This window comes from Haemaphysalis longicornis, unplaced genomic scaffold (genome assembly GCF_048455015.1).
Source record: "Haemaphysalis longicornis isolate Haplotype H1 unplaced genomic scaffold, Haemaphysalis longicornis Haplotype H1 scaffold_6, whole genome shotgun sequence".
In the NCBI taxonomy this organism is placed as follows: Eukaryota; Metazoa; Arthropoda; class Arachnida; order Ixodida; family Ixodidae; genus Haemaphysalis; species Haemaphysalis longicornis.
In genome coordinates this window covers 197,991,775-198,016,214 of record NW_027526407.1, presented here as the reverse complement: position 1 = coordinate 198,016,214, position 24,440 = coordinate 197,991,775, and the positions used below count along the sequence as shown (strand labels likewise).

The 24,440-nt window shown below is 45.7% G+C and overlaps 1 pseudogene; it reads left to right on the top strand.

Annotated features, from left to right (window-relative positions):
- The first annotated feature begins 22,635 nt into the window (after positions 1-22,635).
- On the top strand, positions 22,636-23,633 carry LOC144143427 (uncharacterized; annotated as a pseudogene).
- Positions 23,634-24,440: the final 807 nt, after the last annotated feature.

The following is a 24,440-nucleotide window of genomic DNA, read 5'->3' as shown; positions in this document are numbered from 1 at the left end:
AGCAGGCGAACAACCAGCAAGCAAGCTCCACCGTGCGCTTTCCCACACCCTCTCCCACCTTCTTAGAGGATTCATCAAGATGAATGAGTGAAACACCCCTTTTTATGACCTCACCAGTCGATTATCATTCACACGCCCAGCCGCAAAATGAGACACCCCACCCTGCCACCCACCACCTCCCCACCAACCGATCCTGCGCATCGCGAATACTGCTGTACACGCAGGTAACCCGAAATGCGGAACCGAAGTAACCCATAAAACTTAACAGCCAACCATAGCTTCCTTCCAAGGAACTCATATGTACTCCGAACTCAAAATGGACTCGAAATTCATATGTATTTATACCTCAAAATGTACTCAAAAGTCAAAATCTACTCAAAACTTAAAATGTACTAACAGTGAATACTGTCCTCAAGCTCAAAATGTACTACAACCCAAAATGTACTCAGTACTCAAATTGTACTCTGCACTCAAAATGTACCTAAAGTCCAGGAGCACCAGCAATACTCAACATTGAAAGGTATGGCTTTTACAACAAGCTGCTACACGTGACAGCCTGGATGTTTTCTTTCATTGAAAATGCGAAGAGGACACGTATGAAAGGCGGACTAGCAGCAGAGGAAACAACAATGGCCGAGGAGTACTGGATTAGAGAAACTAAGAACCGTTTTAAACCTCTCCTAACCAGCATAGGCCTCAGTCAGAACGCAGGTTTTCAGCTGCATGAAAAGGATGTTTGCCTGGACGACGCAGACATCATACGACACAAAGGGTGACGACAGTTCAGCCCTTTACAAAATCATCATGTCATAGTACTCCCAAAGGATGCATTACTTACCGAGCTTTAACTCCGGCACGTTTTTAACCTGGTGCTGCACGGTCGTGTTCAGAAAACTCTCACAAGACTTCGTACCAAGTGCTGGCCCATAAAGGGATGGCAGGCGTTGAGGCGGATTATTAGGAAATTCATAACATGCAAAAGGCACAACGCAAGACACGTAGAACAGCCAGTACGGGCACCGCAAGCGGATCCGGTAAACGAAGCGAACTCTTTCGAAGTTATTGGAGTAGACTTCACCAAAAAACTGTTTGCAACGTACCAACACCAACAAGTACTACAATAATATGTCCTTATTTTCACCTGTCCAGTAACAAGAGGAGTTCACTTAGAATTGACAGATGACATGACCACAAACAGTTTTCTACAAGCGTTTTGACGATTTGTAGCTCGAAGAGGACTCCCAGATGCCCTATACTCGAACAATGCCAAGACCTTCAAACGGGCCCTGAGGGACATGAACAGATCGCTTGACGCATTAGAGAATATTCCAGTGACCAGTTACAGCAGAATGCACGAGATCAAGTGGAAGGCCACTGCGGAGTGTGCACCATGGTGGGGCAGTTTCTATGAACTCCTCATACGAAGCATCATGCTTACGCAAGGTAATCGCCAATAGAATGACATCTCTTGGATTGTCGTAACCGAGGTGGAAGCAGCTCGAAACAATCATCCACTGACATACGTACACGGCGAGCCCGACGAGAAACTTCGATTAACACCAGCGGAAATAATTGTCAGCAAGCTGCAGCTTCATGACTCGCCGGGCGAGAAACAGAGAGGCGACATTGAAGAAGCATAAAGGAGCCGTTGTCGCATTACGCAAGGGTGGTGGGCGAGATGGTGCCGTTACCGAGATACAACTCCCCGCAACCCAGAGAAGACAACCTGCCATCGCGCCGCAGTGTAGACAACAGCGGAGAAGCAGCGAAGCAGCCTTGAGAACACGAGAAGATCGCAGTAGGCCGAACACCCACGGCGCCAACGGATCTTCAAACGTAAGCGGAATTTCCACTCCGGAAAGAAAATGAGCACGGAAGTCGTTGCGGAGAAGAGGAAGGCGTAGCGAACGCAAGTCACGCAGATAATTAATGCGGCGGAGGCTCAAATGCAGCAACGAGCCGACAGAGAGCATCTGATTTCCACGCAAGCGCAGATAAAACTTTTAGCATCAAGACAAGCGAAGTTTTACAAGCGGATGAAAGATTATTTAACCGATGAGGTGGAAGACAGTGAATTTCAGAGAGTGGTAGAATGTGCCTTTAAAATTGCAGCCATCTCTTCAAATATCGAGAAATATTTATAGGAGGCAATGAAAGGCATGCTGTCAGCCCAAGCGCAAGGACAGAGAATCGGATTGGCGAGTCACGCAATCAACGGTGCGTAAGTCGCCACGGCGCTTGTGAAGCTACCCAAATTAGAAATAATTAGGTTCAGTGGAAGTTTTCTTGAACGGAATAGAAGATCAATAAGCGGTTCACTTGAGGCCTATTCTTTGGAATGAACCGAAGTTCAACTACCTCATGTAGACACTAACTGGGAAAGCAGCTGCAGCCATTGAAGGACTTTAGTTCACAGCCAAAAGCAACTATGAACAAGCGATCAACATACTAAAAGAGACATTTGGGAGTTACCAGCTATTGCTGGACCTTAAAAAGAAAGAACTGTTATGACTCGATAACGTAACGTCATGGTGTCACATGAAAGGCCTGGGAAAGCTTTTTCATAAATTGCAGATACACACAGTGGCACTGAAGGCTCCAGGAGTGCTACAACCCAATGTTGATGCCAGGACTGATTAAGGCTATGCGAGCAGAGCTTTTGATTTAATTCAATACAAAAGAGGCATCTGAAAACAGGTCAACGGCTAACAGCAAAAAAACGACGTCATCAATGGAAAAGAAAAGTACCCATGGTGCTGCAAAGAATGGTAGAGTTCCTGCGAGAACAGGTGTGCTAACGGAGGGTGCTCAACGGGAGCTGGAGACAGTAGGTACGGGACGCGAACAAAAACCATACAGCCCGACGCTGGTTTCTGCAGTTCTGCACACAAGTCCTGCTTGTTGTGCAAGAACATTAACCACTTGTCTGAAGACTGCACGCGAAGCATACCTATGGAAAACAAAAAGAAGCGGCTAACCAAGAACGAGTCATGCTTCAGATGTACTCGGCCGAATCATACGACGCACATTTGCAAAGCAAATGTGTTTTGCAAGAGATGCAAAGGCCGCCATTCAACATCAATACGGAATAGATAAGACAAAAAGAGGCAGGAATCCAGCACAGTACAGCAAACAGCAACGTCTCTGATGCAATCCTAGGGAACACGACTAGAAAGTGCATGTTGCTGCCGACTGCTATAGCATGGGTACAAGGAGAAGTGTTACAAGACATCTGTCGAGTATTACTTGAAAGTGGTAGTCAAATAACTTTCATCACTACGTCTCTAGCGGAAAAGATCGGAGAGAAACTCTACGGCAAGAAAAGCTAAGAATTGGATCCTTTAGTGGGAAAAAATTGCAACGTTTGGATGTTGTGAAGGTGATGGTAAAGAGTGGAAAAAAAAAGAGTCCGCTATAGCTTTCGAAGACCTCCAAGTAAGGAGCATATCGCAAAGCCATCTCGCAGTACCCGACAGAAACCTGAGACAAGAAGCGCGAACTCAAGCTAAAATTGGCGGACGACAAGTTTGAAACGAAGGGCGTTGCGACAATCGGACTTTTCATCGTGTCTGTCGTTACTAAAGATGGACTTTAGAACTCTCTCGGTCTCTGGCAAACACAAACTCAGTCCGGCTCCAACTCACTCGAGCTCAAACTCACCATGCCAAATTAGCCGCGCACTCACTCAAACTCAAACTCACGCGTGAGATCGAGTCAAAATGAGTCTGAGGGAGTGAACTCATGAGTGAGTCCGGCGACCTTTGAGCACCGTAAAGAATCAACGGCATAAAGTAAAAAATGAAGGTACGGCGAACAAAAACCTACCAAATTCAGTTCTTTTTTACACCTCTAACAGTTGTAGGAGTCTACCATAAAAAAAGAGGCTAGCAACCACTTTTCAGTGCTTTCGGGCCCTCGTACATGCCACTCTCAAATGATCTGTGGTAATGACCTGATTCACCGCTTTTACATTTGGCAGTTGCACGGGAAAAAAGCCAACACTGCGTAGGGTAAAGAGAGCGATGTCATATATACAGGTAATGAAAGACAAAAGTGCATGTTTCCTCAACCTCTACACCAAAAAGTACAGTTGGAACACCAAAACTCCCATTGGTAGTCGCAAGAGTAAAAATAAACCAACAATTGACAGCATAAAAAGACACTCTACAATATTATCCAAAGTAAAAAAACTTACACTTTTAAAGGGTTATTGGCTGGTCCATTGTGCGCACAAAAGAAATCGCAAACAAGACAACATACGTAGGTGCACTCTGAAAATCAAGATTAAATGGCATGACGTATTGATAAACTGTAGAAAATGCTTCTCTAGTTATATTTACCAAACATTCGCGCGTTGCTTTGCGGGTAAACATATTGCAGTTCTGTTCGTCATTTTGGTATCTGTCAAAGGAAAGCACGTTGTGTATAAGAGACTTCCGTATGTAGCTTGTTCGAGGGCGTAGATCAAGCCACGAATGACTCCATGTTGGTGTAATAGCTTCTTTCAATGTTTGAGTCCAGGGTTATTCTAAAAGGTCTTTATGCTTTGTATTCCAGAAGAAGAGGAAAAGGGAGAATCAGAAATATATTTCACACCTATTATGTCATGGCGAGGTATTAATATCTCTGTTTAGGATGTCTATGAACATTGTGCGTTTGAAAGTGTGAATAATGTTTATGGTAGTGTTGTCCCAGCGAAGCATACAGCAGTAATTCATAAGGAGAACAAACTAAGCTAACTGTGTGATTTCACACAGGAAGAAAATTCGCATATGGTGGTAGTACTCGTACCCCTGACAATATTGATTTGGTTTGTCGTGCGAGATGACGCGTCCGTGCCAAATAGGCAGAAAGGTTTACTCCAGATACGTTGTGTTGGTTAGCAACAATAATAGGCAAACCCTCCAATAATATTGCCTTAGAATTTGACCTTGTTCTTTCCTTGCCCTAAATAAAATTGCCGTTCATAAAATGGAAATAATCTTAAGCTGTTCGGTTTCGACCAAAAGATAAAGTTTGTGTAGTTCTGCTTAGGCCTTCATGCGCATTTCATCTGAATTTTTCATGAAAGAAAAAACTATTATTGCCATGAAAATGAACGATGCAGCCATACAATATTTTGGTAATGCCACTCACAGAAATATGGAAAAAGAAGACCCTCAATGCGCCGTTCTGTGGAACCACATGTAAAACCAATATTTAGGATGAAACACACCAAACAATGGCGCTTATTCTGTCCTACCCTGAAGATAACATATAAACAGCCTGTTATCAGCCCTCGGTTTTCCAAATTGAGATCACTTAGTTAACAATACATTGTGACCTACGTACACAAACTTTCTGAAAACCAATGAATTTTGCGAACATTTGTTTTATCCTACATTTGTGAAAACCTTTTACACAGATATGTGTCTGACTGCCATTGGTAGTTGAATTCATAAGCGTTGAGTGGCGTTGTTTGAATTGCATCCCGCCTATGTATAGTCCTTTCGGGCCTTTAGGTTATTCAAAATATATAAATAAATAAATAAGAGTGTATCAGTTATTTCTTTGTTATAAGTGCAGTTTTCATAGATTTGCCTTGTTCAAAATGGTGTTGTTTTTCACCAGTCAATAAAGCTTTAGTACGAAAAGTGGTGTGTGGAAAAGCATTTTTATAGTCTCTTAAAAACATTAGTGGGGCCACAACAGAATATACATTAGCGTGATTTTTCCTAGGTGTTTTATTAGGATAACATTTGCAACCTTCATCGAAGAAGTGAAGCTAATGTACCAAGCACTACGTTTAAAATATAAATAAGGTAAAAGACGTTATGTCAATTACACATTACACGATCTTCGCTTCCATGCACCGCCGTCACTTGCCCGGTTATTTTTAAGCACATGGTAGTGCATCCAACTTCGGCTTCCTTTATTGCTTTTTTGTTAGAATGATAATTATTCGGTGACTGGACAAATCCCCGAGTGGTTCGACCATGCTTAAAAAATGAGCGTCAAAACATTCATTTATCTTAAACAGGAGTTTTTTTCTACTCTCATTACATGTGGAAACCCTTTCTGTCTGGGAGACCGAACGGCTCGTTAATCAATTTCTATGCTGGTCAGGTGTCTCATTCGAGATATCCAAAATTACGTGTTTGAAGTTAATCTATTTGTAGATCTTTATTTATTGCGAACGTTATGCAATGCGATACGATGCGATGATGCGATGCGATACTGCGATGTCGTAACGATATCTTAGCAGGGTGGGTTGCATGTTTGTAACGAGTGCATAACATCACACAGAATCGTACAGAAACATAGTCGATGGCAGGTAATAGATAAAAAGACACAACAAGGACAATGAAAGCAAGTCCGACTCGAATAAGGGTAGTGGACCTAGTGAAACGACATAATTGGCCAAGTCATTCCAATCTGCAATGGCACGTGTGGAAAAAAATATTTAAAACAAGTCTTTCCCTTAACAAGTAATGTAATAATAATGAGGGCCATTTTGTGGTCCTCTTTGCCTCAGTTGGTCTTGCGCCATAAACATCCAATGATTATTATTATCATCATTTTGTGGTAACATAACCTACGAAATAGGGTAAAATGTGTGACGTATCTTCACGGTAGTGCTAGTTGACTAGCTGAAAAAGAAATTTTAGGCGACATATGATATTTCATTTGGAAACTCATTAGAACGCACTTCGGTTAAGGAGTTCAGTAATAGAGTAGCGGCCATATGAGGTGTGGATAAAATACCTGCTTTCTTTTGTATTCTTTCCCACTTTTTCTGTATTATTCCTAGTAAAAGAGTCTCAAATGACGACTGCGTACTCTATTATAGGGCGAAATATTGAATTGTAGTCACGAAGGCATATATATGGTGTGGCGGACTTTAACGAACGACTTAACAAAAAAGTTTATGAAGGCAATTAGCGGTTGCAACGTCAATATGCTTCGTCGAAGTGAGGTCATTTGAAATCCATACTCTGAGATATTTGTGCTTGTGTACTTCTGAAAGCAAAACGTTGTTTGCTGTGTAACGAAACAAAAGCTGTTGCTTTATGCGTTATTTCTTAAATACCGTTTTATCAGTTTTTTTTATATTTGCCACTTATCGCACAAATCATTTACTTTCGCAAAGTTTTTGTTTAGCCTGACTAATCATCAACAGAACTAATTTGCTCATATAATACACAATCATCAGCATATAATGGAAATAAACTTCGCGCTAAAATACGGGATGAAAGAAGAGCACACACCACACACCACAGGACACACCACACTCAACACCACTGCGCTGCGTGGTGTGTCCTCTTCTTTCGTCCCGTCCTTGTAGCGCGAAGTTTATTTCCATTATGTCAGACCAACTAGCCCGTCAGGATCCATATGCGATTTTAGGATTGCGGTACCAGATGTAGGACGTCGTTATTACACTTCGTCTGGATGCTAGAGCCTTTCTAAGACTTCGAAAGTCAAAGGCAGTGAGTAAACTCGTGGGGCAGAAATAGAGAGCCACTGCAGCAAGTTCCAGATGTGCATTGTACCAAGATTTGTTACACATTATAGGCCCCCAGAAGGGCCACTTAACAGAAACACACCACTAATTTTAAGGTGAACGCCTTAAATGTAATTGTCAAGCACCGGCGTTACGAGGTATACATGATATGTGGTCTAACGCCAATACTGCAAGAGTGGTGCAAGTGAGCCCCAAACGCGCGTTACATAGAAAGGCTGGGGCTTGGCTCAACTATCCCAGGATATGACAGGCAAAAGTGGGGACTAGCCTGTTTAGGTGTTGATTTCATAGAGTTAACCTTAGATTGAGGTGCAACTGTTAGACGTACACCAAACGTTAGGCCACGAATCAGGACTGTGGTTTTTGTTGTGGAGGTGTCTCCGGTGGTTTGCGAGCCAAACAGCTCGCACTTATACTCCCACGGTAGCTTTGTGCGCTTCGCCTTTCGTTAAGCACGATATCCGCCTGCCAGTAACACGCCATATGCGATGACGGCTCGAGCACTGCCGCTCCTCGAAAGCCCCGAAGACTTGCCTATCACTTTGAGAATGACATATAAACAAGACGCTCGTCTGCATGAATTGAGTATGGAAGTCTTCGAAGCTTTTGTCATTACCATGGAGGGCGAGAACTACGTCAGTGCGCCTTCTTTGGCACGTTCAACAAACGAAATTTAGTTTTTGGTGATACAAGGGTGTCCCATGATTATGCGTAATCGGCGACTGTTGTGCACACGTGAAGGTAAAGATCATCTCCCGTAATGTGACCAAGCGTTGTTTGTGCTTTCATGTAAAAGGGATAAGAGCGAGTGCAAACATTGCGTATTTTAGTTCCGGGGAATTATGTGCTTGTTTGTTTGTCTGTTTGTTTAGGATCATGTACATATATGCGTTTGTTTCTGTTCCCTTTTGCATAAACCAAGGTGAAGTCTACTGTGTATTTTTCCGCTTTTTCTTTCTTGGTCCCGCGTTAAAGTTCACTAGAAGTATGAGGTAATTATTCAGTACCAACTCGCCCAGCTCTCCGCTTTAATTGCGGCAAAAAAGTGTATCACAATGTTCAGCAAAATCAATGAAGGTGTAATGAACCTTTTCTCTTGTGAGAATTGGAAACTTTTAAAATTCAATATTTTTCTTGGGGTGGTATCCCGTAAAGTTACATCAATCGGTTGTGCAGATTTTCTTGCAGATGTTCTCAAGCACTTATGCCGACGTTCTGCAGTCTCACTTACCGATACTATGTCGTCTGCAAACATCAAATGAATCTTGTATTCCCCGGTTATGCTTACTACTGTGGTTTCTCAGTCAATCTTTCTAAATGCTCCCTCCAGACACGGTGTAAACAGTTTTGGAAAATAGTGCCTCTGTGTCTTACTTCGTTTTGAAATGGAAATAACCACGGTGCCCGTGAAGGGTTGTCCAGCCCATACTACCCTTATGTATATCGTATATGAGTGGTACGCAGATTTATCCCATTCCCTGCTCTGTTAGTGGTTTCAGTAGAGCTTTGTTTTTTTACTGAGTAAAACACTCTCTCAAAGTCTATAAATGATATGTAAAGGGATTCAGGGTATTCTGAGGATTTTATAACCTCTTGATTGACAACACGAATGCGATTTATGGTTGCCTAGGCCTTCCTAAACCGAGCCTGCTTTCTGTGCGGTAGGGAAATTAGGCTGTCGCCAATGAGGATAACTTACGTAAACAGCCTATAAAAATTCCGGGCCATCTCTCCTAACTTGAATCTGGGGAGGGGCGAAGCGTGCGGTTTTTATGTGTATTCTTAGTGTCTCGGCCTTTTTGCCTACGGAGAAGAAATCATTGGGGGTAGAGGTATACAACGTTTCCATGAAAGTCTCGTGACTATGAAGCAGGAAGCGTGCGAGCGCGAGGCGTAAATTAGTGTCCCCGTGATTTTATGACGTGTTGCGTTCTAGCGCGAGGCGTAAACGAGTGTCCCAGTGTTTTCGTAGTGTGACTCTTGAGACTACTGTAACGACGATGAAGACATCAGTCGCCGACAGTCCAAGTCCCTAAGGGGCATATCCCTTAAAACTGTGGGCAGGCTATTTGGTCCGTAATTATTTGGGTTCCGGGTATATACCTTTTTGTCATTCCGGCATATGTTTCTGTCTTTTCATGCTCTGGACACTTTTTGAGTCCTTGAGTATTGCATTAGTGGAGCATCGTTTTTCGGTACAATCTGTCTTCCCACCTTTTTATGATCCGCGGTTATGCCGTCGTCAGAGGCAGCTTAGTATTTGTTCAATAAATTGAGATCTTTCCTTTCTTCCTCTTTAGTAACTAGTGCCACATTGCAAGGTACGGTTGTACGCCGTGGAGTCTCGCCTTATCTAACGTGACTGGCATACAGTGTTCTGCAGAATCGTTCAGCTACCTTTATTATCGTGTCAATGCTGTGCTTATTGCTACCCTGTTCGTGTTTATGTGTGTACAATTTGTCTTTGCCAATGGCAAGTTTTCTTTTATTTTCTTTCTAAAACGTCCTCTATTTGCATGGTTTCCTCGATGAGTGCCTCGTTATACGCACGATTGTCGTTTATTTCAGGTCACTATTTAACAACTTTTTAAGTCGATTTGATCAACCTGATTTGACACATGGACAATCGTAGGTTTCGTAATTGGTTCTTTCGCTTTCTTAGTCAGTTTTTCTTTTTCTCTACTAAATTATGCTTCTCCAACAGCTCCTTCAATGCTGTGATTGCCGTTCATAGGTTGTATTTTATTTGCCAATATTAAGGTCGTTCTCCTCATTTACTAGAGCAAATTTCTTTTAGTGTCATTTTAAACTCCTTCGTAGTGGCTCTGACTGAACTAATTGTGGGTTTATGTTTTATCGAGTTTGCTTGCTTCTCACTGATATTCAGGCTGACTTGCCCCTAACCATCATTGGTTCCAACCTTCCTTAGGAACTGTGCCTCCTGCAAAATAGTTTGGCTACCACTTGGGATGAAGTAAACGTTGTTTTTTTGTTGTTTAATTAGGGCTTTTCAGTGTCCAATTGTATTCATACGTTTGTAAAAGAGCGTGTTTGTCAACCCCAGATCATTTCTCTCCTCAAATCGTGCCAGTGTATCTTTTGGACTGTCTATTCGATTGTCTTTTCCGATGTAACCACTAAGCTTTCTCCGACTTTATACATAACGAATTTTGAAATAAATATCGGAACCTTGTAGTTCTGCAATTCATTGATGATTTCACGTCTTCGTAGAAAAGGTGTACGGCTTCGTCAGTGCAGCTAGGTATTGATGCATATGTCTATACCATCTTTAACCGTTAACGCTTTTTTGCTTGATCACAGCAGCTGCAACTCTTTCGTTATTTTCGCAGAATCTTTCCACGTTGCTTGCTAATTCTTTATTGATTAGGAATCCCACTCCGTGTTCTTGTTTTCCATAGAGTAATTTATAGAAAAATATGCCCGCCAGTCGGCTCCATGAAGCCCTTTCTGCTCTTCTAACTTTTCTTAACCCAATGATATCTCATCTTATGTCTGTTAGCTCGTATAGTTGTACAACTAATATTCCTCGCTTGACCGGGTTCTTGTGTTTAACGTAGCCAGGCTCAAGGTCAAGAGGCGGCCTGTCCGGACCCACAGATTGTTAGCAGCGTCTTCTGTTGCGCTGGCCTTACTGCCGCTGTGATCGGGTGCTTTACAGTTGCTTGTGACTGACGGCTTAGATTTGCTTTGCCCAATTATATGAGGGGTCGGCAAACTACTACGCCAGCTTCGTCATATCTTTTTTTCACGAGGGAGCATGGTTTGTGTACGAAAAAGCCTTCCCCGCATGGTTGAACCTATACGGTATAGCCTCTCAAGTATCCAGGGTGATGGCTATTTCCGGAACAGGCAAGACTCCTTACCTGCGTTACTTGGGCTAAGAAAGCCCGACGAAAGGAAATCTATCCCTCGAAGAAATTGGGTCCCCTTACTGCAGCATCCGTAGGCTGGGGAAACATACCCGGTGCCAGTCTGTCTACCTCTCGAGGAGCGGCGTTTATTCCCAATACGTTTCTGTGCGTCAGAATCGAACCCGTATCGGCTTATGCAGCTTTTGGTGCTGCAGCACTGTTGGAGTAGGAGCAGCGCTTTTGAATGAACAATCCACAAGCGCAAAATACATAAATGCACGAAAAATACAGACCTGCGGTAGGGTGATAATGTGTTCGACGTTTTGCGATCTCTCACTGGCGGACGACGCTTCTCCTATGAACCGCGAGCAGCTATCCGCTCTTAATAAGTGTACACCCGTTGGAATCAACCTGTCTCGACATATCATCACTTTGGCGCTATTGCAACGACACCGACTGGAATAAAAACTGTGCTTTCTAAAGAACTATCCACAAATTAATGACTCAATCTCGTTACGAATGACTTGATAACACTGACATAAAACACTAGTTGTGGGTACTGTAGCGAAAGGAAACGAGCAGACAAAACGTCCGTCTATCAAAGATGGCTACGACCGACTTCCGCGTGAGCCGTGCTCGTAGGGAGCGGCGCATTTCAACATACTCCTGCGGCCCCACGTTAATCATGGGCTTTCTTCAAAAAAGCACAGTCGCTGCACTGGGCCACGTATTTAACGTCCTGATAACAGGTGCAGGGAACACGTGCGGGCAACTCCGTCGCGGCCGGGAAAAAAGCTCATAAATGCGCCCAGGTGGACAGAAGTTCGGGGGCTAATTATCGTGTACAAGCACTAAGTACTTAACTTGGTGCCTGGAGGGAAGCTGCGCTGTTGCATGGTGAGCCAATCGGTGCAACAGGAGGTACTCTCGTTTTCATCGAAACCAAAGACGCTCTGTTTCTATTTGACGGTATCGAGCTCCTCTGGCAGCTCACTGCCCACGGACAGCGTTTCTCGAAGGCCGAGCTGCTGAGGCAGGCTTCTCTTGCTTTTGCCTAGCCAGAAAAGTGCTGGCTGGATCGTGTGAGGCTCCGCAATCCGAGCCAGGCTTTTCAAATTCAAAGGTCGTGACGTCCGCACTCAGGATGAGGCGGTTGTCTGAGCGTTTCAAATGCACTTCTAGCACACTGAAAGCTGGCTCAGAATAGTCTGAAAATGAAGAACGGTGGTATACGTCACGTCATGGCTCTTCATTTATAAGGGATACTTGATCAGTGGGATTTTCCTCGGAATTATCAAGTTCGAACGGGTGGACGGCGGGGTCGTTAAACGTTCTGTTGGCCCTAGTGCCCTCATTTAGGATGGCTTTCAGGCGGCACATGGACGAGAGATTACCGTCTGCGGTGGTGTGCTCGGAGAGGGATTCAGTGAGGGGTCGAAGAACTTGGGTCTTCAAGTTGGGCACCTTGTGGAGTCCAGCCCACAACTGTCCCCACTGCCGTGACAGCGGGAGAAATCCGAGAAACTTGTCCTGTTGCCACCTTCCAGTAGGCGGCCGACCTAATCAGCACGCTCACTTGATGCTCCTGAAACACGGCCGAAAGCCGGGTACCAGCAGAAACTTGACACTAAGCGGCCACTGCATGACCGATTTCTTGGCTGACGGCTGGCTTTGTGATGGTGCAGATTTTGGAAACCTCGAGGGCCTCAATTGTGATAATCGGGTCGTCATGCTGGCTTTTAAGCGTCAAAGCGACTCTGTTGCTCATAACAGGTGCTCTCGGACAATTGTCTCCGAACATAGCAACCGTTAGATGTTCGACAACGTTTACCGGACAACCAAGTGCTCGGGACACGTCATGCTGAGTGAACGTTCGCTGGCTACCTGTGTCTCACAAGAAGCTAGAAAGCAGCTAGCAGATGTTGCTGAGGCCCCATGCACGGCCTGTCTGAAGGAGCACTGACATGAGTCCTGCGCCGTTGGTCGACGCGGATGACACGTCGCTGGCATTATTAATTGCTACCCCTTTTCTGCGACGTTTCTACGACTCCGGACTTGTGGGCCCAAATCTTTCCACCGGGAGCTGGATGTCACAAAGAGACGTAAGGTGCCTACGGCAACAGTGGCTGCAGACAAGAATGTTGGCTGTTCTATAGTGTCTTGCAAAATGGTTGTGCTTTCCGCACGTGAAACAGCACCTGCTTGCCTGCAGTCGCTTTCGCTTCTCCTCTGGGGATACCACCGATCTGCAGTGTGCGAGAAGGTGCTCCTGAGTGGTACAAAGTTGACACCTGGGACCCCTGGCAAGCACACAATGGGCGTTGAGAGGCGTCGCAGTTGAAGGATCGACACGCGGTGGCGCCGACTGACACCTCTCCTACAATCGGAACTTTATTGGCACAGAACAATCAGAGGGGCACTCCTCTCAAATTTTCGCCTAGACACGGAGGAATTCCAGGCTGAATTTTATTTCCTTGGACATGGCGGAAGAGGACGCGGAGATCTCGCATATGTTTTGTTGCGCCTCTTTTATCCTTTGCTGGTACATTAGCCCCAGGACGTGCGACAAGGTCCGTAGCAAGACGCGGTAGAGCACCACATAGTGCTTGTCCGGGCAGATCTCCAGGGCCTCAAACGCGTATATGCGTACCTTGACTGTCTCGTGGAGGACCCGCAAATTGTCGGTGTCAGCCGAATTCTGCACCACCTCCAGAGCGAGCAATTTGTCCAGGTGGTCATCCACGAGAAGAACGTTCCACCCAAATCGGTTTGCGAATATTTTGATGGTGAAGTAGTAGTGGTCGGCGGCTTGCTTAAAGTCATCTGTCGCGTCCTTGGTGGGGCCAGTCAAGTACGAGAGCAGGTACTTGAACTTATGTATGCTTGGCAAGGTTGCGCTCGAGTGGATGCTGTTCTCGCAGTGGTCCAACAACCCTTGCCAGTCGCGTGGTAGCCCACGATTTCGGTATCCGGATCTTCGGGAGTGCGGCGACGTGGTTTCTTGCGTTGCCTAAGGGATGACCGGTCGATGCTGTGAGGCGGCGCTTTCGCAAGGCTAACCAGACTCGGCTGTAGCTGCGCTTGCTGAAGGGGCCGGCCTCTTAACGAAGCGCACGCGCGTGCGTTGGGAGCAGATGCGCTGGTCGTAGTCAATTGTGTTCAAAACGTCGGCGTCGAATTCCTTTTTTGTGAGATTCGCCTGAAACGTGCTATCCAACTATTGCAAAGCAGGCTGTTTGTCAAGAATGATGTCCAGATGCCTTTTGAAGTCGAGAGTCGGCGCCGCCGGGTTCAATAGCAGCGTCCCGGGTGCCGCCATCTTCGTCATGACTATGGTGCCGAGAACTCCCCGGCGGCGACAAAGCGCTTGCATGGCGCGAGTCGGTGGGACCGCATGGCTGGGTGTCAGCACCAGATATTTCTGAAGCGAAAGGAATCAAGGAGACCAGACATTCGGCTCTTAAAAATGGCTATGACCAACTGCCACGTGACCCGCGCTCATAGAGCGACCGGAATGCTCTTTGCATTTCTTTGCCTAATTACGTACATATCAAGTGGCGCTGTGCAGGGCTAATTTTTATGATATTTATGCAGAGCTAAGTTATTACAACATCAGTAGATTTCACACCTATTTACTTCTTAACCTACTCAAGCATAGCGTAAGAGCTCAGTGGGTATTCCACAGCATACCTTGGTGAAGACGTCAATTTTTCTTTTCTCTTAGCTTTACAACTCGAGTCGGTAAGCTATACAAGGATAAGATTACTTCCTCAACTTCCAGTTAAAATCAGGCGCGATGCACCACCCAGTTTCGCCTTGCACAACCCAGGCGTATATGACGCAAGGTGGACTTCGAACAATGAACTTGCAAATTAAGACGGCAGTAGCATATACTAGTAGGGGGGGGACACAAAAATATTCATCTTGTTTTTCGGCCAACAAGTTACGCTATTTAATTCCATCATTTGATACGAAAAAGTAATAACTTCCGCTGAGCTTTTTGTGCCGGACGGGCATGTGAACTTTAACTCAGAAAAGTAAACATGGGCCAAATTGGATAAGGCCACGAGGAACACCGCAAAACATACGTCAGCATCGCAGAAATTGTCAATCTCAGCTTTCATAAGGTGGAGGCTATTAATTGACACAAAACCTGCCACGTGCGACCTCTGAGACAGAATCACTTAAATTTAGGTTGAAGTTAGTGAACCTCAGCGTGTGCAATTACGGTATGATGATAGAAAAACAGAATAAAGGTTGCCTTTTCGACATGGTCATTGCTCTTGGTTTGCGTCCGTAAAAGTTTGCTTGAAATGTCTGTTTGATGTGTGCTCTGTAGAAATGCTACAATAATTGTCTTGATTGGCACGTCTGTGGATGTGGTCAGGTTTGGAGTGCATCAACCGCTCAAGTGACTCCAGGCACGGTTTCTGGTAACAAGAAATTTTTAATCACATCAAGCAGGAACAAGGTCCTTCAATATATCAAAAATGTATTGTTTGCCATTTTTATTTACTAACATCGGGGCAACATTCGCGTTGGCGTAGCCTGTACAAAAGCAACAGTGACTTCAAATGTACTTAGTGAGCTGTTAGCGCTCCGCGTGCAAACATCCCTACACGCTGACGCTTATGTTCAAAAGATGATGATTATGATAATGAAGAATGTTGCGAGTATATCTTTTATAATTGCGAACAGTTATGGTTGTGTATCACCAGCACTGATGATAGTTTGGAGATGAAGCCAGAAGAACAGCTCCGACAACTGGGACATTGTAGAAAGTGAGCCACAAGCCCTGACGACATCTAAGAATAATTTTATTCCAATTGACCACATACTGACGCGCACAGCGGTAATCTTAAACAGTACGAGAAGAAAACGTGACGCGAAAAACTAAAATCATGAACTACCTCAAAAACGTCAGTATCTCAACCAAGCGATTATTTCTCTTTAGACGCTAACGTAGGCTATATCCGCTTTATGATTGCCACCGAAGCCGAAATCATAGAGTTATATATATATATATATATATATATATATATATATATATATATATATATACACACGAACTTACGACTAAGACTTCAGTAGTAAGGGCATTTGACCCCGGGCGCAAATGCCACTTGCATAGAAACACAGCCACCAAACCACGAACATGGTTGGAGCAACTTGAGAAGGCCGAACTTACTATATGACTGATTGTAGGGTTTTACGCACCCACGCCGACCAGGCGATGAGGCGTGCCATAGTAAAGGAATACAGGTTAATTTTGACACCTTGGGATCTTTAACGAGCATCGAAATCTCGTACATACGGGCGTTTTTCTTTTTGCTTTTGCCTTTGCTTTTGCTTTTGCTTCATCAGAAAAGCAGCCGCTGCAGCGGGGAATCGAACCAGAATTGGTCTTCTCAGCAGCGCAACGCCTTAGCCATGGAGCCAAAGAGGTGGGTTTCTGCACTTTCGGACAGAAGAAAAGCACGATTTGGAACTGCTGAGAGCTGGCAAAGAAACCGCAAACACTGGCCCTGCTAACGCCAGAAGTATTAGAAACAAACACCCTTTGGCAGCCGTCCCTCCTGCTTTGTCGTATTTATTATCTGATGAAATCGTGTATCACAGCTCTCCACTACCGTACCCTACTGTGGAGGTAAAAAGCTCAGTAACACACCCGAAGCTCGCTTCATATGCCTATATATTGCTTGTGCCCGGCACGCAGGGCACTCCCAGACAATTTTCTTTTTGCTGCCTCGGTTTCGATTTGTTTGAGACCCGGTGCCCAGTCAACCGACAAGGGGTCCACGCGCAGTATTCCGGAAAGATGGTTACCAGGTCGGCGTACAAGCTACAACGCTATTGCTTGCGCGCTAGGGATGGAGGGTAGAAGGAGAACACCAAGCAAACTGGTTGTTTTATGTTTCATGCGCGATCGCTTTATATTGCTAGCTCCAAGATTTTGCAGCATCAGCTTCGGAGAGAATCACCGCGTCTTCGGATGCGTGCCGTTCGTATTACTCACCCCCTGCTTGTGGACGATATCCCCGCCTGATAGCCTGGGAACACTGCGCCTGCAACAAAAACCCCGGTCTGCCATCGGCGCCACGGACAGTTTTACAGAGAGAGCTATGCCAAAAAAGCGTGTCAAACAACTAAGAGCCTACCTAAGCTGGACAATCCACCATTAATGGGTAAGTGTGTGGATCCGGACTAGATAGCCCCTTCGAGAGTGGTGGGGGCGCAACCAGCTCCGAGACTGAAGTGATCGCTTGGACGCGTATGGGCTTGCAGACAGTCAGGCCTTGCTACAAAGTGCCACAAATAAACCCCACCAATACATATATATATATATAAATATATATGTATGTATATATATATATATATATATATATATATATATATATATATATATATATATATATATATATATATATATATATATATATATATATATATATATATAGATATGGGACGAGGGACTCAGTGAGGACACATATCAAGGTTGCAGTCGTCATTGCCAGTGCTATTCGGCTGTTTCCGAGATATTTGATAGTGCCGAATGACGTGTGTTCGTCATGTTTTTTTTTTTTTTTTTTTTTAAATACAGTGCTAAATAGGCGAAAATATAAGTCGAGAAAAAATCCGCCGTTTTTCCGGGAGCGGGAGTCGAACCCACATCTCCGCATAACGCGTGCGGTGCGTTAACCAATTACGCTACCCCGCAGCGGCTCCCTTCTCGACTTTTACCAGGGGGGTTTATATTTACCAGTGCTCTGAGGCCGGTCAACTAGCGCCGCCCCTCGACTACCGCGGGAGACGTAGAACGTCTTTTTTCCAGCGGCCGCCACGTAAGACGTGGTCGGATGTCGGGGTTAGCAATTGGCATATCCGAACTGCTGGAGCCAGAGTCCTCGTAATGCATGTAGCAGAACAGAAAGATATGGGACGAGGGACTCAGTGAGGACACATATCAAGGTTGCAGTCGTCATTGCCAGTGCTATTCGGCTGTTTCCGAGATATTTGATAGTGCCGAATGACGTGTGTTCGTCATGTTTTTTTTTTTTTTTTTTTTAAATACAGTGCTAAATAGGCGAAAATATAAGTCGAGAAAAAATCCGCCGTTTTTCCGGGAGCGGGAGTCGAACCCACATCTCCGCATAACGCGTGCGGTGCGTTAACCAATTACGCTACCCCGCAGCGGCTCCCTTCTCGACTTTTACCAGGGGGGTTTATATTTACCAGTGCTCTGAGGCCGGTCAACTAGCGCCGCCCCTCGACTACCGCGGGAGACGTAGAACGTCTTTTTTCCAGCGGCCGCCACGTAAGACGTGGTCGGATGTCGGGGTTAGCAATTGGCATATCCGAACTGCTGGAGCCAGAGTCCTCGTAATGCATGTAGCAGAACAGAAAGATATGGGACGAGGGACTCAGTGAGGACACATATCAAGGTTGCAGTCGTCATTGCCAGTGCTATTCGGCTGTTTCCGAGATATTTGATAGTGCCGAATGACGTGTGTTCGTCATGTTTTTTTTTTTTTTAAATACAGTGCTAACCCCGACATCCGACCACGTCTTACGTGGCGGCCGCTGGAAAAAAGACGTTCTACGTCTCCCGCGGTAGTCGAGGGGCGGCGCTAGTTGACCGGCCTCAGAGCACTGGTAAATATAAACCCCCCTGGTAAAAGTCGAGAAGGGAGCCGCTGCGGGGTAGCGTAATTGGTTAACGCACCGCACGCGTTATGCGGAGATGTGGGTTCGACTCCCGCTCCCGGAAAAACGGCGGATTTTTTCTCGACTTATATTTTCGCCTATTTAGCACTGTATTAAAAAAAAAAAAAAAAAAAAAACATGACGAACACACGTCATTCGGCACTATCAAATATCTCGGAAACAGCCGAATAGCACTGGCAATGACGACTGCAACCTTGATATATATATATATATATATATATATATATATATATATATATATATATATATATATATATATATATATATATATATATATATATATATAACACGGCCCCACTCTGGGCCGTGTTTTTCTTTCTTTCTTCTGTATATTAAAAAAAAAATGTTTACTTCATTAGGCGTAGTGAAAAAGAAAAGAGCCTAACCACACCCCTATGCCTCCTTTGAGGTTGTAGACTGCTGCCCTATCTTTCCGTTATTTCCTCAACGAGCCCCTCATTTCCTTACTATATTATTCTGCGAAAGCCTAGCGAGGGTCTCGGTTCTGGCAGCCTTGATGCCTAGGTAGCATAAGAGGGCTTCCCGCCAGTTACCCGCTCATGACAGGCTGTAGACGCTCGAGTCACGCCCCGGGGGTTGAAAAGAAGGTCCCTTTCTCCCCGTGTAGTCAGAGTGGCGCTGGCTACCACCCTCAAGCGTCAGATACACTTCTAGTAAATATAAATAGCCCAGAAAGTGAAGGAGAACACAGTCGCCCAGATAGCCGAATTGGTAAGGCATTCGACATGTATTCGGAAGGCGTGGGTTCGGTCCCCACTCTGGGCGCGTGTTTTTCTTTCTTTCTTTCTTTCTTCTGTATATTAAAAAAAAATGTTTACTTCATTAAGCGTAGTGAAAAAGAAAAGAGCCTAACCACACCCCTATGCCTCCTTTGGCGTTGTAGACTGCTGCCCTATCTTTCCGTATTTTCCTCAACGAGCCCCTCATTTCCTTACTATATATATATATATATATATATATATATATATATATATATATATATATATATATATATATATATACAGAACAAAAAGTCGGCAGTCTGCAACGCCAAAGGAGGCACAGGGGTGTGGTTAGGCTCTTTTTTACTACGGGTAATGAAGTTAATATTTTTTTAAATATATCGAAGAAAGAAAGAAAAACACGCGCCCAGAGTGGGGACCGAACACACGCCTTTCGACTATCACGACATAATAACTACGAAAACCACCCGTTCGACTCAATCAGGGTCACACTTTTACAGAGTGGATTTATTACTGCAAGAGAACGCGAACAACGTGAATCTTACATTATTTACAAATTCAATACAGTCAAAGTCCGAATAAATGTTAGCCCGGGCATTATGTCATCTATAAATGCTGTTGATAATCTGGCTGTAGAATAATCCCCTATCTAAATTGTAAGTCTCTGTGTTGTTTAAACAAGTAATCAAGCTATACTTATTTTATTTATTCTCTTCCTGGGGTTTCCGCACACGCGGCATATGCCACAAACAACATCGAGGCGCCCGCCGCCGTTTACTCCAACAAAGGACCCACGTGACTCCCGCGAGCGTAGAGGATTACTTAAGCTCCTTTTCCTTGGTTCATGGTCGGGGACGACCCTGTCGGCTGCCCGGACAGGGCAGAAGAATAGAGCTAAGAATGATGAATGGCGCTCGCCCGTCCTGCCGGTAGGCGGAATCATGCATGCTTTTAGCCACAGTGCGGAAATCGTAACTACACTCTTAACGAGCCGTCCTATCTGTTTGTAGCGTTGGTGTCACTGAAACATGTGTGCGGCTGCGACCGCTTCCTGTCAACTCTTCCCGTAATGTCAGTGACCATTGGAATTCTGTGCCCCCCAGTGATGGTGAGAGCGTGAGAGCGTCCTGTAACTGCTTTGCGCTTTCGCTTCTTGAGCAGAGCGGCCCCCTCTGAAGTGGGCGCTACCTGTCACTCTTTCTACAAGCTGACGAACGATGGAGGACAGCGTTTTGAAAGAGTTGTGTACTCCTCTCTCTTTTCTGCATGTTTAGGTTTGTTTTGGTTTCGTGTTTTCTTTCGTTTGCTCTTTTTTTCTCTTCTCTCTATCTCTCTTTTTTGCAAACCTTCACCTCACCTCGCCGGGAGTGTGCGTATGTGGCTGCTTTTCTCCCCAAATCCCCCCTCTCTCTCTTTTCGGCGTCGTTGGGCGGCGAGCTTATAAATGCGTGCACAGAAATACGAAATGTTGTCTTGAGAAAGATCGGCATCCGATCGAAACGTCGACCAATAAGCAGTTTTGTTAGAAGCTATACCCATTTTTTACTATTTGGTACGGCAACCAAAGACAGCCCTTCTCCAAAGTAAGTATATATATATATATATATATATATATATATATATATATATATATATATATATATATATATATATATATATATATATATATATATATATATATATATATATATATATATATATATATATATATATATATACATATATATATATATATATATATATATATATATATATATATATATATATATATATATATATATATATACATATATATATATTGTAATGAGAAGACGAGGAAGTGGACTGTGCTGCCTAGTGCGATGCGCATCTTACACCGACGAAGACGAAGACGGTTAGCGTGGGGTTATCTCTCGTGCTGTGATGGCCGAATTGTAAATAGGTTGCATCTCTTTCTGTAAATAGATCGCTTCAGCATCGACCATAGTTCATGTCGTCCGTCCCACCGCCACCTAACATGTTTTGGTGGAGGTTGCGGTTCTCACCCCCTTCGTAGAGCTCCAGCTACGCCCATCTCGTTTTCTGAAGCGACCACCTCAAGGATCAAGGATCTCGTCGGTCCGCCGCAGCCCCGGTGAGCCATTGGCCTGCGCATTCCCCAGCCCGGTGTCCCCTGCCCGTGATCGGACGAGACCAGCCGACTTGACTAGCCGCGACCAGACCAGAAGCCGACGACATTCCCCTGCCCAGTTCTCTGGCGCGATTCCAAGAGCTTGAGGTTCCTTCGTGGCGTCGGCGGAATCGCTCTTCTGGGCCCCGTCGTCATGAACCGATCAGCGTGTGGAGTGGCGGCAAGGACTTCACTTCCCGCCAGTTACCCGCACATGACGGGCTGTAGACGCTCGAGTCACGCCCCGGGGTTTGAAAAGAAGGTCCCCTTCTCCCCGTGTAGTCGGAGTGGCGCTGGCTACGACCCTCAAGCGTCAGATACAATTCTAGTAAATATAAATAGCCGAGAAAGTGAAGGAGAACACAGTCGCCCAGATAGCCGGAGATTCTGCTTCCGGCCGCTGCGCAGTGCGGACGCAGGATGGCGAGCTCCGTGAAAGGGGCGGCTTTGGCGGGCCCTGCGGCCCGCGGTAACAGGTCAACGGATGTGAACATTGTTTCCCAGGATTACGAAGTTATTCTGCCCCATCTACCTTCAGGACCAACTGCCCTCAATACAATTTTTGTGCACGCTGACGTAAAAGCCAGGCCCTACAAAGTGGAAGATTTCCGCGACATGCTAGTTCGTCTGGAACTGCTCCCCGAGGTTATCGCCTTGGGGGCGTACCAGATGAACCATGTGTGGGCGGTAACTTTCAAGGACGCTGACGGAGCAAAGAAGTTCGTCGCCGCTGGTGAAGTGCAGGTCAAGGGGCGTCGGTGTGTCGTCATCGACCCGAGGAACCAGGACGTCCGTTTGAAGCTCTATTGGGTTCTCCACTTCGTCCCCGACGACGAAATACGAGCTGCCCTGGAGCCTTACGGCAAGGTCACTGAAGTGACCAGAGACCGCTGGCGTGTCCAAGGCTGCAGGGCGCAGTCGTCGACTACACGCTTGGTCACACTTAAGTTAAAAGCAGGCGTCAGCGTCGACGACCTGCCGCACCAACTACGTGTGGCAGGGGAGCAAGCCCTCGTCGTGGTTCCCGGCCGGGTTCCAGTCTGCCTGCGCTGCACCGGAGCGGCCACATTCCGCGTGAGTGCCGAGTGCCGCGGTGCGCTAGCTGCAGGCGCTTTGGCCACGACGAGAGTGAGTGTGTGCGGACTTATGCCAATGTGACTGGACCAACGAAAAGTGACCGTGAGGCGGAATACCTAATGGATGCCGCCGACGCCGAGGACGCTGCGAAAGGAGAAGACGTCGTGCCGTCGCCAGAGGTTACGCCCCCTGAGCCTGCCTCCGCAGTGAAGCCCCCTGTCACGAACGCCGAGTTAACACCGCCTAACGATGCCGGCAGAGAGGATACAGCCAGCCTCCCGGTGCCCGAAGCGGTCAGCTCATCTGACAAGCAACATGAAGGTGAGCTTGCGGTGGCGGGAACTTCAGCTTCGGAGCAGTTCGAGGCAATGGAGGAAGGTGCGGCGGAAAACGGGGCTGCAGCTGTGAAGCGTGCACGCGAGCTGTGTGAGGAGGGAGGAACTTTATTTGCGACGAATGAAGAACCGCCGATGAAAGCAGCAGTAGGAGGTCGGCGCTCTTCATTTAAACCAAAGCCCAACATAACGCTAGAGAGGCAACCGATGGGGCAACGGCCCCCGTAACATCACGGACTGAGCCTAAAGTGGTGTGTGAGTTAAGGTGGTTTTCCGCGTATGCTAGACGCCGAAGTAGTGGTGCATCTTATTCATCGTACCTGCCTTTCTTCGGCTACTTTGGTGTATAAAATCCGCCGCTCTGTTGTAATGACCAGTTAACCTTTTATGGCTGCGAAACTAAAAAATGCTCTAAAAATAGCGACTTTAAACGTGAGGGGCTTGGCGTCAAAAAGACGCCAGTATCAGCTTAGCCGTATTTTGCTTGAAAACGATATCGACATAATCGCAGTGCAGGAAACGAAGGTAGAAAGTGAGCAACAAACAGAGCGGATGATTTCGCCTTTCAGGGCGCGTTACAACGTTTGTGTGTGCCATGCCATTGGCACGTCCGGCGGCTGCGCGCTCCTCATCCGCAACAGCTTGGGCGTTTGCGAGGAGAGTGTAACAGTAAGCGAAGACGGCAGAATGATTGTGTGTGATTTTGTGTATTGCCAGTACGCGTGGTGGATAGTTTGTATTTATGCACCCAACAAAGAAAATGAGCGTAAAAGATTTTTTGAAGACATTGAAGCCTATCTCAAGTGTGATAGACAGATGATCCTTTTGGGAGATTTTAATTGTGTGTGTTTGGCCGAGGATAGAGTAAAAAAACAGCCCGTCCGGGAAGCAAGCACGCTTCGGTTAGGTATACTTACCCAGGAACATAATTTGAGTGACGTAGGTCACGTACTATCCTGCGGAAGTTTTCCGCAATTCACGCACTTTCAAAATCAGAGCCACGCCAGATTAGATAGAGTGTACGTGTCCTGTAGT